The sequence below is a fragment of the Doryrhamphus excisus genome, chromosome 12 (genome assembly GCF_030265055.1).
Source record: "Doryrhamphus excisus isolate RoL2022-K1 chromosome 12, RoL_Dexc_1.0, whole genome shotgun sequence".
Classification (NCBI taxonomy): Eukaryota; Metazoa; Chordata; class Actinopteri; order Syngnathiformes; family Syngnathidae; genus Doryrhamphus; species Doryrhamphus excisus.
In genome coordinates this window covers 18,194,348-18,211,149 of record NC_080477.1, presented here as the reverse complement: position 1 = coordinate 18,211,149, position 16,802 = coordinate 18,194,348, and the positions used below count along the sequence as shown (strand labels likewise).

Genomic DNA, 16,802 nt, shown 5'->3' with positions numbered 1-16,802 from the left:
AAAGCAACGACTTATTTTCTTATAGTTCTCATTTTTGACTGTCTTAGCACTGGAAGCTTGGGGGGGGTCAGAAAACACTTGGACTCAAACATATGGACTCACCTTGTCTGTGCATCACTTTGCAGTTGCTGAGCTCAGAGCTCCATGCACATGATTGCTATACAAGTCCTCTGACTCACACACTTTTTGATACACACACACACACACACACACACACACACACACACAGGAGTTCTCTCCCTCCCCTTACTTACTGTCTTGACAGAGAAGAAGCCTCTATCAGCGGGGGTCTTTCACTCTGAGGCTCATCAGAAGGGGAACAGTAGAGGAGGCTGCTCCACTGAGGAAAGTGGCCGAAGATGCCGCCTCCGATTCTGTCAACGCCGCCACGAGCATCGCTCAGATAACCGCGCGCCTTGAAAACGAGCCACCCGTCATCCCCGCCGCCAGGCAGCCGACAGACTGGGCTTGAGCTGCGGGGAAGGAAGGAAGAAAAAAAAAAAAAAAGAAGCAGTGTGCAAGATGACAGGTTCTCCTCTCTCTTTCTCTTTCCTCGTCTATCTGCTTCGTCTCATCGTTTTGACCCCCCCTCAACAACCCCCTCCTCTCTTTCTATCTCTCTTTCTCACCGCCTTCTGTCGCTCTTGCTCTTTTCTACTGTCTCTCTGCCCCCCCTTGCACCCTCGCTGTGTCCTCCCTGACTGCCGGATGAAGACGAGCTGATGCCAGAGTTTATCATGTGGCTCAGACTCCTTTGCCAGCACCACTCGGCTCTTCTGTTCCACTCAGCGGAGGAGGAGCCTCCCGCTTTAAAGGCACAGCCATCCATCCATTCCTCCTCCATCCCTTTTTCTTGTCTTTTCTTTCACCGGCGTCCCTCCCTTTTGCTTGCTACCTGTCGTCGAAGTTTTATCGAGCGTGTTATCTCTTCGGATGAAGTCGTCCTACACCGCGAGGCGGGGTGTCTCAAGGGGGGATAAGGGTACCCCTAAAATACAGGGATGTTGCATAGTTAATATGGAAGGCAAGGTTTTTTTTTCCTCACCTGGGAGTCAGTAAAGAGAAGGAACTTGGCCTACTGATTAGGAAGTTGGCATTCCGCATGTCTTCCAAAGTCATTTGGGAGGTAATCAACTGAAACTGTATTCGCATATCTATAAATTTACAGTAGTACCTCAGTTATCATCTGCTCTGGTTTTTGGTTAACATCCAAAATTTTTGAGAAAGTTTAACCTTGGCATCCGTTTGCGCACTTGTTTAACGTCCAAAATACTGTCTGGTTTGTTTAGGCGGCCATTACTCTCCAAAGAGGAAATCTTGTAATACACTTGTATGTGATGGTGCAATTGTGGGGGGACGGCGCCATTTTAGAGCAACTGCATTGGTTTAATCTTGGGGGTACATGGGAGTTGGCCCAACCAGTCTACATGTGTTTTGTGGACTTGGGGAAGGCATTAGCGTGTGTTCCCTGGGGAATTCTGTACTTCGGGAATATGGACCAGCTAATTCAGGCAGTTCATTCCTTGTATGACCGGTGTCAAAGCTTGGTTCGCAATACCGGCAAAACCGGCAGGGTTGGACTCACTGTGGTAGTGATCATTGTGCCCATTGTGATGTCATCGAAAACCTTCAATAAAAGCCTGATGTTCCGCCGATCAAGTCTGGTGCTTGTGTGTCTCAACAAAGATTATAGTAACATTCCAGACATTCCAGAGTGATCAGTGTAGAATACTACATATCAGCGACCTGGAACTCAAGTCACGTGACTTGGACTTGAGTCGCAATTTTGATGGCTTTGGAATTCACAGAATTCCCACAGAATCTGCCACATGGAATGCATCTATTAACGTCCAGTCGGGTTTAAGAACAAACTAGGGCGTGGCTTACGTCTCTTGAAGTCATTCATTCATTTTCTACCGCTTATCTACCGCTTATCCACCGCTTATCCTCAACTGGAGCCTATCCCAGCTGTCTTTGAGTGAGAGGCAGGGTACACCCTGGACTGGTTGCCAGCCAATCACAGGGCACATATAGGCAAACAACCATTCACACTCACATTCATACCTATGGATAATTTTAGCATAAAACTTCACTTTTGTGACCCCGACGTGATTCGAACACGCAGCCTTCTGATCTGGAGTCAGATGCGCTACCATTGCGCCCTGATTATTCCGCTACACTTTTATGACCCCGACGTGTCAAATTTCGTCGAAAAATTTTGACTTCATTTTTGTAAAGTTGCTATTTGCAGTTGTTAATTTTCTTGTCAGATTATATTTTCAGAATGTGCCACAGGCCAATCCTTGCATAAAATCGCACTTTTGTGACCCTGACGTGATTCGAACACGCAGCCTTCTGATCTGGAGTCAGACGCGCTACCATTGCGCCACAGGGTCCTGGTGTCGCTCCTCTACGTCTACCACTTATCCTTGGGGTGCTGGAGCCTATCCCAGCTGTCTTCGGGTGAGAGACTGGGTACACCCTGGACTGGTCGCCAGCCAATCACAGGGCACATATAGACAAACAACCATTCACACTCACATTCATACCTATGGACAATTTGGAGTCGCCAATTAACCTAGCATGTTTTTGGAATGTGGGAGGAAAGCCTATGACTTGGTCTAAACATGACCTGAGACTCGACTTTGAGACTTAGGTTAAAGACTTTAGACTTACTTGACATTTGCAAAACACTGACTTTCTCCCACCTCTGCACATACAGTATTATCACGTCTTTGAATGTGTCTTCTGAATGCCGTATTTTAATTAATGTGGCATTTTCTAGGCCTGAAAATGATTAATATATAATGTAATATAATGCATAAAAATATATAACTATATAAATATAATGCTTAATGTGTCTATATATCTATAATATACTGTATGTATATATATAATACATTGAACAACAGGTTTTGAGCCATATTTCCAACTTTTCACTTTCGTTTTGGAGATTTTACTGTGTTTAAATTTCTAACTTCTTGAGCCATACGCACCAGTGATTTTTTTTTGTTATGTTTTGTTAGATAACGTGGCAGAACAGCCGGAGGCTCAGTGCATTCCTCTGCATAATTGTAAAGTGGGATTCAGGTTACATGGATTTTCAATGCAGATTAGTTGGTCTGGTGTCCTAGAATCGCAGATGTTATGCTGATGCTGTAAGGCTAATTGGGGGAATATTTTCCCAGTAAATTAAATATCCTTTGATTAATAAATAATCAAGCTATGCCTATGAAAAAAAATAAAACATTAATGACTCCTATTCAAGGTTGTGTTAGTTAAACACATGTAAATGTGTGATCTATGTTTTTTTTTTATTTGTTGAAGACAAAATGTCCGCATCTTTATGTCGCTTTCACACATACTCGGAGTAGCATTGCTGACAGGATGCTCATGTGACTCTCAAGAAGAAACAGCATGTCTGCAAAAATAAGGAGGTTATGTTCTTTGCGGCAGACTTTTATACCGTCATTTTCTTTTTGCCCGACATTGAAAAACACCTTTTTTCCCCATTTTCTTGGTAAATCCAAGGTATATTTAATAGAGCTATCCCAAATGGAGTATGTTCACTACTAAATGACCACCCAGTGGAAAGACCCAGGTGCACGGCACAGATAGCTCCATGTCAGTGACGCCTTCATGGGGAGAAGAAATTGATTATTTCATCCCATAAAATATATTTTTTTAAGTTAAGGTCATACCGACTGTTTTTTTTTTTTTTTTACAAGGAAACTGGAGTGGGTCCAGAATAATATTGCTAGCATTTCATATTCCTGCCTGTGCCACACAGTTTATGGAGCCTTTTTATTGAATGTAATTTTAGTTGGGCCTTAAAACAAACTGCTTAAAATACTGACGCACATTAGTGCAAATACCACGCAGACTGGACACGTAAAAAACAAGATTGGACTCACCCAAAAGGTGGGGGAACATATTGACATAAGGCTAAATCACAGGAGGGGGGTTATTGCTTGCAATACTTCCTCGTACACTTTTGTGACCCCGACGTGATTCGCACACGCAAACTTAATCTGAATATTTTGACTTCATTTTTGTAAAGTTGCTATTTGCCGCAGGCCACCCCTAGCATAAAACTACACTTTTGTGACCTTGACGTGACTCGAACACGCAACCTTCTGATCTGGAGTCAGACGCGCTACCATTGCGCCACAGGGTCCTGGTGTTCCTTGTGCACTTTTGTGACCCCGACGTGATTCGCAAACGCAAATTTAATCTGAATATTTTCAAATCATTTTTGTAAAGTTTCTATTTGAAGTGTTTTTTTTCCCCTTGTAGATTACATTTTCAGAATGTACCACAGGCCACGTCTAGCATAAAACGACACTTTAGTGACCCCGACGTGATTCGAACACGCAACCTTCTGATCTGGAGTCAGACGCTCTACCATTGCGCCACAGGGTCCTGCTGATCCGAGTACACTTTTGTGACCCCGATGTGACCCACACACGCAAATTTCATCAGAATATTTTGACTTCATTTTTGAAGTAAACTTACCACAGGATCCTGGTGTTCCTCATACACTTTTGTGACCCCGATGTGTTTCGCACATGCAAATTTAATCTGAATATTTTCAATTCATTTTTGTAAAGTTTCGATTTGAAGTGTTTTTTTTCTCTTGTAGATTACATTTTGAGAATGTACCACAGGCCATGCCTAGCATAAAACTACACTTTCATGACCCGGACGTGATTCGAACACACAACCTTCTGATCTGGAGTCAGACGCGCTACCATTGCGCCACAGGGTCCGGCTGATCCAAGAACACTTTTGTGACCCCGACGTGGCCCACACACACAAATTTAGTCTGAATATTTTGACTTCATTTTTGTAAAGTTGCTATTAGCTACAGGCCACCCCTAGCATAAAACTACACTTTTGTGACCCCGACGTGACCACGCAACCTTCTGATCTGGAGTCAGACGCGCTACTATTGCGCCACAGGGTCCTGGTGTTCCTCGTACACTTTTGTGAGCCCGACGTGACCCACACACGCAAATTTCATCATTTATTTTGACTTCATTTTTGTAAAGTTGCTATTTGCCACAGGCCACCCCTAGCATAAAACTACACTTTTGTGACCCCGACGTGATTCGAACACGCAACCTTCTGATCTGGAGTCAGACGCGCTACCATTGCGCCACAGGGTCCTGGTGTTCCTCGTACACTTTTGTGACCCCGATGTGTTTCGCACATGCAAATTTAATCTGAATATTTTCAATTCATTTTTCTTAAGTTTAGATTTGAAGTGTTTTTTTTCTTTTGTAGATTACATTTTGAGAATGTACCACAGGCCATGCCTAGCATAAAACTACACTTTTGTGACCCCGACGTGATTCGAATACGCAACCTTCTGATCTGGAGTCAGACGCGCTACCATTGCGCCACAGGGTCCTGGTGTTCCTCGTACACTTTTGTGACCCCGACGTGATTCGCACACGCAAACTTAATCTGAATATTTTGACTTCATTTTTGTAAAGTTGCTATTTGCCGCAGGCCACCCCTAGCATAAAACTACACTTTTGTGACCTTGACGTGACTCGAACACGCAACCTTCTGATCTGGAGTCAGACGCGCTACCATTGCGCCACAGGGTCCTGGTGTTCCTTGTGCACTTTTGTGACCCCGACGTGATTCGCAAACGCAAATTTAATCTGAATATTTTCAAATCATTTTTGTAAAGTTTCTATTTGAAGTGTTTTTTTTCCCCTTGTAGATTACATTTTCAGAATGTACCACAGGCCACGCCTAGCATAAAACGACACTTTAGTGACCCCGACGTGATTCGAACACGCAACCTTCTGATCTGGAGTCAGACGCGCTACCATTGCGCCACAAGGTCCTGGTGCTCCCTTTTGTGACCCCAACATAAGCACTTCAATTGAGTCAAATTGACTTGTTTAAATTAACCCCTATTGATTGCAATGTCCAAAATATATACAATGCAATACTACTAGACTACTTGTGGAATACGTCAGAAAAACATTTCCTCAAGCAATTCATCAATTTTCCCCATTGCCTTAATACTTAATCATCTTGATTACCTTTATTCCTCAAAAGACTGTGACAAGACCCAAGGCACGATTCCTGAACAGAAGTGTGTGTTTGTTAGCTGATTCACATCCATCAACAATGAATTTAGAATCCTCAGCAATTCCACATCCTGGTCCTTGCTTTTACAGGTCCCATGTTATAGGTGGTCCGTGTTATGATGTTTTGTAGTGATGAACGCGTTCCCATAAAACTTAATTTTAGTCCATAAATACAAGACTGTGAACTAGTTAACATTTTGCACTTTATTATGTAAAGCCATCACCCATGGAAGTGGTGTGGTGAAAAGGGGAACATCATAAAAAGCTCAGAGAGAGGACAAACGGCCACCGATATTGGCTGCTCTTTTGGTGTCCTGAACACATCATTAAGGACAAAGATCATATTGTAACGATGATGAGGAGGTGGTCATTCATTCATGCATTTTCTACCGCTTATCCTCACGAGGGTCGCGGGGGTGCTGGAGCCTATCCCAGCTGTCTTCGGGCGAGAGACGGGGTACACCCTGGACTGGTCACCAAGCATAAAAGTGCACTTTTGTGACCCTGACGTGATTCGAACACGCATCCTTCTGATCTGGAGTCAGACGCGCTACCATTGCGCCACAGGGTCCTGTTGGGCGCCCCATACTTTTGTGACCCCGATGTGTCCCGAACACACAAATTTAATCTGAATATTGTGACTTCATTTTGGTAAAGTTGCTATTTGCAGTTGCCGATGCCCAAAAACACTCCCAGGTTGATTCAGTATCCTTGAGCATGTTTAAGGATTTTTTGTGCATACTTAAATGCAGCAAATTCATTCATTCATTCATTTTCTGCCGCTTATCCTCACGTGGGTCGCGGGGGTGCTGGAGTCTATCCCAGCTGTCTTCGGACGAGAGACGGGGTATAGCCTGGACTGGTGGCCAAGCATAAAAATGCACTTTTGTGACCCCGACGTGATTCGAACACGCATCCTTCTGATCTGGAGTCAGACGCGCTACCGTTGCGCCACAGGGTCCTGTTGGTCTCCCCATACTTTTGTGACCCCGACAACATTCATCTGAATATTGTGACTTAATTTTGGTAAAGTTGCAGTTGTTTTCATTCAGTATCCTTGAGCATGTTAAAGGATATGCTCCTCTGAAAGTGACATTAATAACTAAGAAGTGTGGTGTTCTTTTTTGTTCCATTTAATTCTTGTTTTTAGTGTCATGTGAAAGAAAGATACTAAAAGACAGAACGAGATGTGTATGTTAATAGCTCCCACATCTCTAATGCTAGCAGAACCTTTGAATCACACTTTGGCGGTGTTATTATGAGCAATGAGGGGTTGCATTCAAAGCCACATCACTTCCTTTGAATTCACATGTTTTGAGTGTATTTTCTGGGATTTTTTGTGCATACTTAAATGCAGCAAATTGTACTTCCTAAATCAGAGTTCTAAAGTGAATGATAAAATATCCACTCTTTGTATTTCTGTTGGGCTGCACGGCGGACGAGTGGTTAGCGTGCAGACCTCACAGCTAGGAGATCAGGGTCAATTCCACCCTCGGACATCTATGTGTGGAGTTTGCATGTTCTCCGAGTGCATGTGTGGGTTTTCTCTGGGTACTCCAGCATTCCAAAAAAACATGCTAGGTTAATTAGCGACTCCAAATTGTCCATAGGTATGAATGTGAGTGTGAATGGTTGTTTGTCTATATGTGCCCTGTGATTGGCTCGCGACCAGTCCAGGGTGTACCCCGCCTCTCAGCAGCTGGGATAGGCTCCAGCATAGGCTCCAGCACCCCTCCCGCGACCCTTGTGAGGATAAGTGGTAGAAAATGAATTAATGTATTTCTGTTGGGCTGCACGGTGGTCGAGTGGTTAGCGCGAAGACCTCACAGCTAGGAGACCAGGGTCAATTCCGGGTGGAGTTTGCAAGTTCTCCCCGTGCATGCGTGGGTTTTCTCCGGGTACTCCGGTTTCCTCCCACATTCCAAAAACATGCTAGGTTAATTGGCGACTCCAAATTGTCCATAGGTATGAATGTGAGTGTGAATGGTTGTTTGTCTATATGTGCCCTGTGATTGGTCGGGGACCAGTCCAGGGTGTACCCTGCCTGAAGACAGCTGGGATAGGCTCCAACAACCCCAGTGAGGAAAAACGGTAGAAAATGAATGAATGAATGTGTTTCTGTTCATACACATGTAATAAAAACGTTGTTGTGATGTTCGGAGTGTCCCTGAATGCATCTTGCGGTCATCTCACGACAATGAGGACGTGTTCCCAGCACATATGGAGTAGAGATGTGTATATATATATACATAATGTTGGAATTGCACTGCTGTTGATGTGTTCCGGTTGGAATAAAGTTTTAAAATAGCGTTAGACTCTAAAGCGATACACTGTGCGTGTTTCTTGCCATGTTGCTATGCGTTAATTATGCCAACAAATTCAACGTAAGCAATGAAATAAATTAATTACCACTGTTAATGTGCTATTTTTGACAGCACTAATGTTTGACATGGTAATCCACGATCTGACCAATGTTGACTCAACTGATGTGAGTGATTTACGAGGCAACGGCACAGCTGGCGTGTGCATGTTGCACGGCCAGACATAGACACCGTTGTTTCACATGGACAAACAGAAAAGGACAGACAGCTCCGGCTCGTTAGCGACACCCATCTTTCCCTCTTTGCCTCTCGGCTGACCTTTTAATATTTCAGTCCCAATCCCACGCATGTTTGCGTTTTTTTTTTTTTTTTTTAAAGCATGCACTCCAGTCGAAGCCGCCTCTGACCGTAACACCCGGTGATGGATCAGCGCTCTTGCACAATGAAATGAGGCTTAAGTGTTTGATTGATTTCTCATTTACTTTCCTCACCAGCACTGGAATTATGGTCATGTTTTTGCAGCCTGGGAGGTTCTGTGGTCTCATCATGAAGAGTGGGCCTCGTGTCATATTTGTTTTTTGTCCAGATGAAATCATTCAACGGTCGAGCTGTCTGATTGTGGATCAATGCCGGGCCCGGTAATTTATGATCCTATTTTAAGAATAAAGCATGTGCATGTAAACCGCAGTAATAGTGATTGCTTACAGTTGTTGAATTCAAATGGTGTGTTTTAATCAGAATACTGTAAATGTGATATCATATATATAATTTAATAAATATAAGATGAAGGCAATACAAGATATTGGGGGGGGGGGGGGGGGGCAAGCCACAAAAAAGGGCACCCTTTGTCAGCATTAGCATTGCACACAAGTGTTACTGAATAGCAACAATATAAAGCTGATGAATACATAAATAATGAACCTTTCAGCCATTTCAACATTCATTCATTTTCTACCGCTTATCCTCACGAGGGTCGCGGGGGGTGCTGGAGCCTATCCCAGCTGTCTTCAGGCGAGAGGCAGGGTACACCCTGGACTGGACGCCAGCCAATCACAGGGCACATATAGACAAACAACCATTCACACTCACATTCATACCTATGGACAATTTGGAGTCGCCAATTAACCTAGCATGTTTTTGGAATGTGGGAGGAAACCGGAGTACCCGGAAAAAACCCACGCATGCACGGGGAGAACATGCAAACTCCACACAGAGATGTGGCCGAGGGTGGAATTGAACCGTGGTCTCCTAGCTGTGAGGTCTGCGCGCTAACCACTAGACCGCCGTGCCGCCCCCATTTCAACATAAAAGGCAAAAAAAGGTCACATTTCAAGCATTCTAACCAACGGCAGTACCACATTTTTTTTTTTAACAACAAAAAGCACCAAAAGCAATAAAAAACTGCATAGAAGGTCATAAGAGCTATGCAAGTACCCATGTTTTTTTTTTTCTTTTCGGGTTTTTCAACATTTAAAAAGTTAAACTAAACTTTACAATTACTAAAGGAAAGAAGTCAAAGGTTGAGGCCCTCCAAAAGTGTGTGACAAATTACAGTATCTCCTCTGGGAGAATGTCATTGCATATCACAAAAGGGCGCTAATGAGGGTTTCCCAAATTCTAATTGCTGCTGGAGGTCGTTGAGAGTTCTGGAGGGCATTTTCTTATTGACCTGTTGGAGATAACTTTGAAGCATACACAACACAATGTATTTTTGATGAGGTGAGCGCAAAAGCCCTGTCGTTACGCAAAGCAATCACTCCTTGGCAGTGACGGAAAGCAATAATTATGGTGACCTTTAACCCCAACTACCTGTTTCACCTTAGGCCAGACATAGTCCATTCATTCATTCGTTTTCTACCGCTTATCCTAACAATAGACAAACAACCATTCACACTCACATTCATACCTATGGACAATTTGGAGTCGCTAATTAACCTAGCATGTTTTTGGAATGTGGGAGGAAACCGGAGTACCCGGAGAAAACCCACGCATGCACGGGGAGAACATGCAAACGCCACACAGAGATGGCCGAGGCTGGGATTGAACCCTTGTCTCCTACCTGTGAGGTCTGCACACTAACCACTCAACCGCCGTGCACCTTTACATTCATATTACACAATATAGTGTCACGCCCTGTGTAGGTTCCCTTGTTTATGTCCCCCTTTTGGGCTTTATTTTCTGTTTTGGTGCTGTTATTTATCTGTGTTTTTTAATGGGAATTTTTATTTAGGATTATTGTGCCTGTTGTGAGATAATTATGATAATGGTAATGTTTTTATTTCGTTTGAACAACATTTGCATCAGATTACAATTGAATGCATCACATAATCAGTTCACAGTTCCACATGTCCAAAAGGAGTAGGAAGAAGCAAAGCTTATTAAATCCTACCCCTCCATCTGGTACTTTTACAATCAGTAACTGTTACATTTGTTCACTTCCTGCTTTCCAAATATAGTTTATATATTTTTTAATTTTTAATTTTTAATTTTTAATTTTTAATTTTTAATTTTTAATTTTTAATTTTTAATTTTTAATTTTTAATTTTTAATTTTTAATTTTTAATTTTTAATTTTTTATATTAAAACCTGGAGACTGTAAAAGAAATTCCCTTTCAGTGAATATTGCTTAGTCTCATTATTTTTTATGAACATAACACATTTGTGGCATGGAAAGGTCTGTTGATGAAATGGCCACAAACCAAAATCCTGGTTTGAAGGCTGTCGCCTCCCAAACTGACACGCTTACGTGATCTACACTGTAGCACCGCAACCCTTTCCCCCTGTGAATTGCTCCATCTGTACTTTTTCATACACGGGAAGTCGTGATTGCTCATTAAAAGTGTGTCACGTCAAATATGGCAAACACTCAGTGCACACTTTGGTGCACTAGACTGGTAGTTACTACTCCCACACGTCCATCACAGCCTATCAGCATCAAGCCATGCTGTTTTTTTTTTTTAATGTGTTCTACTTATTTTTACTATGATGTCATCATAGTCGCACTTGACTGCGCGTCAGCATCTCCATCTGTGAGGATGCAGATTAAAAATAATAAAAGGAATATGAAGTGTGAATGCATCAATATTTTTCCATTAATCCACTAGCTGGTGGTGTTAATTTGTTTTTTTGAAGGACTGAAAATCTATGTTTTATTCCAAATCTTGTTGGCACATTTATTTTGTTGAATTTATTGACTCATTAGCCTTGATTATGCTTATGCAATGAGCCGCAGAGGAATGTGAAAACAGACGATGGCGGTGTGAAATATAGGCCGTGGCAATGTACTGTACGTACATTATGTCAAAGATTTTGATCAGAAAGGAAAAACGATGCCAAAAGAAATTAAAAGCTTTCAGGGATATAAAATGTATTAAATAGAAGGCCATATTCAATTCAATTGTGGTTTTGTCTTATTTAATTTAACATGCTTTCAGGACACAGACTGTCACTTATAATTTATCCTGGTGTACAATTGTTATTACTTTGAGTCCTTCATTTATTTATATACTGTAATCCCTCGTAAATACCGTATTTTCTGGACTATAAGTCACACTTTTTTTCATAGGTTGGTTGTTCCTGCAACTTATACTCCAGAGTGAAAAGACTGTTTATGTTACATAAACACTGGACACCTTTTCTGTTTATGTTTATTTTTTGTGTAGCTGAATAACCATTGTGTTAGCATATCTTACACTTATTCAGCCTGTTCTCTATTCTTTTATTGTTAGAACTTGCCTTGCCTAGAACTTGTTTGTAAAATAAATTACCCGCAAAAAATGTGACTTATTCTCCAGTGCGACTTATGTATGTTTTTTCCCACCTAATTATGCATTTTTGGCATTGTGTGACTTATACTCCGGAGCAACTTATAGTCCAGAAAATACAGTATTTGTTAACTCATTCAAACGCAGCCATTTTTCAAAAGCCGTCCCTCCCAGCATAGCAGCGATTTTTCAGGATTTTGACAATTTTTTCCAGGCACAAAAGAGAGAATAAACTCTCATCTTTCATCAGAAAAAAAGTTAGTTTCTACCTTATTCCGTTCTTTAGTAATCAGCGGTAGTATTGGTAAGTTTCTGAAAAATATCAGATCTCAACAAAAAAAAGAGAAAAGGGAGAAAAAAGGCATATTTTTCACTTTGATACAAATTTTTGATTTTATATATATTTATATATATATATATATATATATTTTTTTTTTTTTAAACAAAATGTCTAAACCACCTTGATATGAAAGTTTAATGACAGCAATTTTGCACATTACGACGCTGCTCCTAGATGTAACGATGCTAACTTGCTAATTGGGTAAAATGGTTTCGTTTCATTAATGTTCATGGTAAAGGTTAAATAAAGGTTAAATACTGTTGAATCTGAAAAAAAAATTCTCTACCCATATATGTGTTTTCTTAAGTTTTTCTTATTTGCTACTTTGTCATTATTTGATTTATTTATTACTGATTTATTTTCTTTATTTTTTATTTGTTTATTTTTTTCAGCTTATTTTGTGTCATAAATAAAAATGAATATGTTACGAATATGAACAGTGGAATGTTATTATTTAAAATTTTAAAATTTTAAAATTTAAAAATTTAAAAAATTTAAAAATTTAAAAATTTAAAAATTTAAAAATTTAAAAATTTAAAAATTTTTTAAATTTTTTAATTTTTAAATTTTTTAATTTTTAATTTTTTAATTTTTTAATTTTTTAATTTTTTAATTTTTTAATTTTTTAATTTTTTAATTTTTTAATTTTTTAATTTTTTAATTTTTATAAATGTGCAGGGTTTTTTTAACTGATGCGGCCCAGCCTCACCCAGACCCTAGCTCCAGTGGCCCCCAGGTAAATTGAGTTTGAGACCCCTGGTTTAGACAATGATGCAACAACATAAACAACCCAACAAAAATATTTGTTTTGCATAAAAGTAACTGTTCTTTTACTTTGCATTTCTTAAACAGGGAAAGCGCTAACCACTCGACCGCCGTGCAACCACAACATAAACAACACCACAAAAATGTTTGTTTTGCATGAAAGTAACTGTTCTTTTACTTTGCATATCTTCAACAGGGAAAGCGTCTGAGTCGCTGTCGGAATTATTGAGTTTTGTTTTGCAAATCCTCTCTTTCAAACTACGTGAGGGTTTGAATTCATAGAAAGATTATAAAATATAATCCGTCGTATCGTTTAATCCCATAGTGTTTATGAACCATTGCACTGCATGTACTTGTAGTTTGACAGTCATCCTTGGTTTAATCTGCAACTTCCAATCTCCTCACTTTGCTCGGGATGTCCTCTCTGTTCTTCCCCGTTCGACCCTTTCGGAAAAAGCCAAAGTATCTCTAAGTGTGCCGTTTGCCAAGCGCTATAAACAAGCGTAATAGAATTGCGGAGGGCTTTAGCCGCGACAGATAACTGCATCTCCCAACGCCACCCAGCCGTGCACTAACAAGCGCAGCAGCCTCTTTCTGAATCCATAACAAGTTGCACCAATATGGGTCATCTCTGATGTGCTCGCATCCTTCTACACCCATCCTTTCTCCTTGTTTCCGTTCCACATTTTGGTAGCTAGATTTACATTTGTTGATGTAATGTAGTGTAATTGATACACATCATAATCCATACACCAAAACGTCTTCTTGTTTGTTTACAGTGTAAAGAAAGGAAACTACCATGGAAAAATCATGAGAAAAATCATGAGAAAAATCATGAGAAAAATCATGAGAAAAATCATGAGAAAAATCCAAAAACCCGAAGTTACCTCTGCATATCTCACTAGACTGAAGCTCTGTCATCAACTAAACCAGGGGTGGGCAAACACCGACCAGGGGGCCACATGAGGCCCACCAAACGTTTGAATCCGGCCCGCCAGTTGCTTTCCAGTATTCAACTTTTAACATACAAGCTGGCAACATGACTTTCAAGTCAGATGTCTTATTCAGTAAAAAAAAAAAATGCAACAAAACTGTAAAATTCAAATTCATAGTTTTTGTCTGATGTTTAAAGTGCTCTTGAAAAATGTGTTAACCCAACGCGGCCCACAAGTCAAAAAGTTTGCCCACCCCTGATCTAAACCTTATAGGCTAAAATTTTGCTTTATTTTAGTTTTATTGTACAGTGGTTGAATTTTCTTTTGCTCGTATATGATTGAAAAGGGCTGCACAGCGGACGGGTGGTTAGCGTGCAGGCCTCACAGCCAGGAGACCCGAGTTCAATTCCACCTTCAGCCATCTCTGTGTGGAGTTTGCATGTTCTTCCCGTGCATGTGTGGGTTTTCTTCGGGTACTCCGGTTTCCTCCCACATTCCAAAAACATGCTAGGTTAATTGGCGACTCCAAATTGTCCATAGGTATGAATGTGAGTGTGAATGGTTGTTTGTCTATATGTGCCCTGTGATTGGCTGGCCACCAGTCCGGGGTGTACCCCACCTCTCGCATGAAGTCAGCTGGGATAGGCAAAATTGTTTACTTTATTTTATTTTTATTGTACAGTGGTTGAATTTTCTTTTGCTCGTGTATAATTGAAAAGGGCTGCACAGCGGACGGGTGGTTAGCGTGCAGGCCTCACAGCTAGGAGACCCGAGTTCAATTCCACCTTCAGCCATCTCTGTGTGGAGTTTGCATGTTCTCCCCGTGCATGAGTGGGTTTTCTTCGGGTACTCCGGTTTCCTCCCACATTCCAAAAACATGCTAGGTTAATTGGCGACTCCAAATTGTCCATAGGTATGAATGTGAGTGTGAATGGTTGTTTGTCTATATGTGCCCTGTGATTGGCTGGCCACCAGTTCAGGGTGTCCCTCGCCTCTCGCCCGAAGACAGCTGGGATCGGATAAAATTTTACTTTATTTTAATTTTATTGTACAGTGGTTGAATTTTCTTTTGCTCGTGTATGATTGAAAAGGGCTGCATGGCGATCGAGTGGTTAGCGTCCAGGCCTCACAGCTAGGAGACCCGAGTTCAATTCCACCTTCAGCCATCTCTGTGTGGAGTTTGCATGTTCTCCCCTTGCATGCGTGGGTTTTCTCCGGGTACTCCGTTTTCCTCCCACATTCCAAAAACATGCTAGGTTAATTAGCGACTCCAAATTGTCCATAGGTATGAATGTGAGTGTGAATGGTTGTTTGTCTATATGTGCCCTGTGATTGGCTGGCCAGCAGTCCAGGGTGTACCCCGCCTCTCACCCAAAGACAACTGGGATAGGCTCCAGCACCCCTCATGGGGATAAGCAGTAGAAAATTAATGAAAGAAATGGCTGAGACTGCCAACGACAGTCGTTAGCATTCCATTCGAACGTAATCGTGGTCCTGAACACGTCTCAAACCAAGATGGCTGTGCTTTGGTTTTCTGTTAGATGCTAACTGATTGGATCTTCAGGAAGGTATGGAAGGAGATCATTGTATGTGGAAGAAAAAAACTGTGTCTCAGACCTCTTCCTCTGTTCATAGATGGTTTCTCAACTTTGACGTAGACGGTCTCCTTCAGTCCCCTTTCAAACCATCAGTCTTCTCTGTCTAGAATACGTACATTTTTTGTTCTCAGAGTGCTGCTCTCGACCCGTGTGTCATCTACATACGGTATCAGTGACGGGGTGCCGCGCCAGTCAACTACTTTGCAGATGGGAGTATAATACTTTTGTAGATGACGAATAGCAGGAGTGTAGAGCCAGTCTTCATACCGCTAACTAGTTTTCAGATGGTGATGGTTCTCTGACACAAGCAGCAGAAACACATTAAACTACATGCAGATGCACTGAAAGTCATTCCCGTCAACTCCCGGTCATATATTTAATTAATTACCCTCATAGACTATTTGCATAATGGCCATTAAGATGCTGCCTGTCATACAGTCTTTAATGCAAATATCGGTCCCTGGTTGCCGGATAGGAATCTTCTCTAAAAGCTACGGTAAAAGCTGTCACTCTATGAAAATGAATTAAATTGTGAATTATTTACCGTGTTAATGACATCATGAAATTCTGAACCCCGAGGCAGAGTGGACATAGGAACTCACAAATGTCTAACGCTATGGATTTAAAAGTGCCGGATAGGAATATTCTATCGCGATTGGAAAAAATAAATAAATGCATCAATTGTACAGGAAGTCAGTCACTATTTTTCTATGCAACTCCTAGTGTTGTTGGTTGACAGAGAATTCCGAAAAGTTCCAACCAGAGCCTGAATGTTTGGAAGGGAGCCATGTGTTAAGGTGCCTTCACTGGAAGGACAACCAGTTCAGACCTTTGGCAATCTCTCAACTCATCATGGGCATGAAGGTCGTATTAATTATGGGTTTTTCATTATTTATTTCAACTGTTCTTTTTCCAAGAAGGACATCCAACAGCAGACATATTGAATTATTTTTTTAAAACAAGAATCAG

The 16,802-nt window shown here is 41.3% G+C and overlaps 2 protein-coding genes and 10 non-coding genes across 14 annotated transcripts in view; 1 reads left to right on the top strand and 11 right to left on the bottom strand.

Annotated features, from left to right (window-relative positions):
• Positions 1-873, bottom strand: part of insyn1 (inhibitory synaptic factor 1) — an 82,811-nt gene extending 81,938 nt beyond the window's left edge. Inside the window, exon 1 of one of the 2 annotated variants that reach the window (XM_058088455.1) lies at positions 255-873. The gene's annotated coding sequence lies outside the window, so the exon portion shown is untranslated. Of the gene's footprint in view, positions 1-102; positions 227-254 lie in introns of those variants that run through there. The other variant, XM_058088456.1, reaches the window with a different exon arrangement.
• The window catches only part of loxl1 (lysyl oxidase-like 1), a 223,809-nt gene that overhangs the window by 78,009 nt on the left and 128,998 nt on the right, over positions 1-16,802 (top strand). The window lies entirely within an intron of this gene.
• On the bottom strand, positions 2,325-2,396 carry trnaw-cca (transfer RNA tryptophan (anticodon CCA)). Its single transcript has one exon. It is a non-coding gene; the product is annotated as a tRNA-Trp (tRNA).
• Positions 4,106-4,177, bottom strand: trnaw-cca (transfer RNA tryptophan (anticodon CCA)). Its single transcript has one exon. It is a non-coding gene; the product is annotated as a tRNA-Trp (tRNA).
• On the bottom strand, positions 4,351-4,422 carry trnaw-cca (transfer RNA tryptophan (anticodon CCA)). Its single transcript has one exon. It is a non-coding gene; the product is annotated as a tRNA-Trp (tRNA).
• trnaw-cca (transfer RNA tryptophan (anticodon CCA)) lies at positions 4,697-4,768 on the bottom strand. Its single transcript has one exon. It is a non-coding gene; the product is annotated as a tRNA-Trp (tRNA).
• Positions 5,097-5,168, bottom strand: trnaw-cca (transfer RNA tryptophan (anticodon CCA)). Its single transcript has one exon. It is a non-coding gene; the product is annotated as a tRNA-Trp (tRNA).
• trnaw-cca (transfer RNA tryptophan (anticodon CCA)) lies at positions 5,341-5,412 on the bottom strand. Its single transcript has one exon. It is a non-coding gene; the product is annotated as a tRNA-Trp (tRNA).
• trnaw-cca (transfer RNA tryptophan (anticodon CCA)) lies at positions 5,544-5,615 on the bottom strand. The gene has a single exon. It is a non-coding gene; the product is annotated as a tRNA-Trp (tRNA).
• Positions 5,789-5,860, bottom strand: trnaw-cca (transfer RNA tryptophan (anticodon CCA)). The gene has a single exon. It is a non-coding gene; the product is annotated as a tRNA-Trp (tRNA).
• trnaw-cca (transfer RNA tryptophan (anticodon CCA)) lies at positions 6,610-6,681 on the bottom strand. Its single transcript has one exon. It is a non-coding gene; the product is annotated as a tRNA-Trp (tRNA).
• trnaw-cca (transfer RNA tryptophan (anticodon CCA)) lies at positions 7,000-7,071 on the bottom strand. The gene has a single exon. It is a non-coding gene; the product is annotated as a tRNA-Trp (tRNA).